Consider the following 2,621-nt stretch of genomic DNA (forward strand, 5'->3'; position numbering starts at 1 on the left):
AACCTCCTGTTTTTCTACCTTAAGGTTAAGAGGCGACTGGTGTCGAGTCCCCCGTGGGAAAGGTCCCCGACAGCCGCAGGTACTTCAATCCAGCACAACGGCACAGCAGATGCCGGTGGCTGGAGACCCCTCACGGGGCATCGGTCTGGTCCGGTTCCCCCCACGCTGAGCTCAGGGGGGCTGTGGGGGCACAGGGCCAAGGGGGGCAGCAGCGGGGCAGCCCGGAGAGCGAAGCTGTCCCTGATGGCCGAGCAGGGCTGGCGACCCCTTCCCCAGCTCCTCTGGGCACGGCGGCAGAGGACCCAGCATTTCCTCCGGCACGGGGAGCTGACAGACGGTGTTTGGGGGGCTACAAATCAGAGCTGAAAAGCCGGGGCTGGACAGGCTGTCTGGGAACTCGTAACCTGAGCCCCAGGAAAGGAGGACTCAGGAAAGCGCTTTCAGCAATCATATTCATCATCTTCAGCTCAGACTCATTAGGCTCATGGAGCCCAGCCCCGCCACCACCAACGCCTCCCGCACGCAGATAGAGCCGCCGGCTCAGACAAATAAATGCTTCCAGCTTCCCAGTGGATGCGGCAGGTCAGGGAGCATCTGATGCCAATTACCCAAGGTATAGGGTTCCCTGGCTGCGCTAGCCGGCACCGCACAGCGAGGTGGCTCCCGCGCTCTGGCCCTCCCGCCTGGGTCTACCCCAGCCACGGGGGTGCTCGGCCACCTACAGGGCCCCTCCAATTTGGAGCGGCCCCATGGATCACCCTCTGCTCCCCATGCCAGGAGCCAGGGGGGCAGCCAAGGGGGGAGAGTTTTAGTCTCCCATCGCAGGGGGAAGAGCAGCCCTGTGCCACCTGTGTTTTGGGCCGCGTCAGGGACCAGCGAAGGGATCACCCACCTGAGCATTTCAGGGGATGCTTGAAGGCCACCTCACCGCATGGCCATCCCCACCATGGCTGACTGCACAGCGCTGGGCACCAGCCTGTCACTGGCGGGGTTTAAATCCCCCAGGTCATTTCCACCCAGGCTGTCCTCATCACACGTGCTCACAGCATGGTGCGGCAGGGATTCCTCCTCCCTGCCGCCCGGGCGTGGGGCTGAGGGTGGAGAGCTGCCCCGGCTGGTGCAGCAGGTTTGGAGCTATCTGGGTGGGAAGCATGTCGGGGCTGCGCATCACTGTGTGACACCGCACAGGTGCCCTGCACCCTGCTGTGCCCACCACGCGTGGGTCCCAGTGACCCGACTACCCGGGGACATCCCTGGGGCAGCACATCCCCATCTCGAGGTCTGAGTGGAGGGAAGCTGTGGGACTCCCCATCAGATTCAGGTCCAAAATTACAACAGACCCCCCCCTAGAGACCCTTGGGTGCGACTGGGAAGGGACTCCGGGGTCTGGGCGCCCATCCTGAGTGGTGACGGCAGCCTGCACAGCCACGCAGCTTTGCTGAGCGCTGCGGTGAAATGGGCGCAGGCGGCTCCGCTCGCCCGGCAGCTCTTCGGGGCAGCTGCACGTTTCCACTTCTCCGGGCTCAGGCTGGCCTGGATGTCCTTAATTGCCCAAAGGTCGGCATCCCCGAGCCCGGGGCCACGTGTCAGAGGGACCCCGGGCAGGAACCTGACACAGATTCGAGTCATTCGGGATCAACGCTGGGGGCCAGGAAATTGCAATGGACACGAACCTAAATACACCGCGTGTCCCCCCAGGTAATCAGGGGCCGGGCCAGATTCCGGCTGACAGCTTAAATGCCTTAATTCCTTGGCCGCTGCGGTTCGAGGGGGTCCCGTGTGCCGTGGGCTTCTCCCAAACGGTCTCTGAGCTGGAGATTTGTCTGTAATTGGAGGCATGTTGCATTCCCCTGAAAGTAGCCAGGTCCCGCTGGAGGGGGGCTGCGGGAAGGCAGCAATTTCCCTTATGGAATTATTTACCTGATTAGAGAGTTTATTTTATCAAAATTGCTTCAGAATGGGGCCGCTCCGTGTGTCCAGCGTGGGGAGCTCCCCGGTGGGGCCGGCAGCCTGGAGACAGGTAATTTGTGTGGTTAATGGGACTAATCCATCAGGCAATTACACCAATAGATTTCACGGCTGCAAAGTGCTCTGTTCCCATTAATTAAAAATCTATTAAGAAGATTAGCACGTAAAGGTATCAAAAGAAACCCAAGAGTTTCTTTCCCCACCGGCCCCCAAAGGCGAGTGTGGGAGTGCTGGATTGCTCACATTAGCAAAAAAATTATTCTTTTAAACGTAAGGGCTTTAAACGCATCCAAAGTAACCGCTGACAGTTTTCCCTGACTTCCCTACCAAGAGGTCCTTTATGTTTAATTATAGTTTGTTTAAATTAGCCTTGATTGTTCGCGTGGAGTGTTAGTTTAAATATATTTTGAACGTGTCGTTCCCCTGTGCCCTGCCAAGGAGGGCAGCCAGTGCGAGGAGGGCAGCCTCCGACCGAGCCCTGCGCCCCGGCAGGTGCCCCTGCCCCGGGGCTGATGCTCAGGGCCGCCTGGGAGGAGATGGGGGTCCAGGGGGCTCTGAACTCAGCATCCCCTGGTTGAGACGGTCACGCCAGAGCAGGAACTGGGGATGGCGGTACCTGCCTTCGGCAGGGGCTCGGCCCCCCACCCCCCCCC

Source organism: Pygoscelis adeliae, unplaced genomic scaffold (assembly GCF_000699105.1).
Source record: "Pygoscelis adeliae isolate BGI_AS28 unplaced genomic scaffold, ASM69910v1 Scaffold619, whole genome shotgun sequence".
Classification (NCBI taxonomy): domain Eukaryota; kingdom Metazoa; phylum Chordata; class Aves; order Sphenisciformes; family Spheniscidae; genus Pygoscelis; species Pygoscelis adeliae.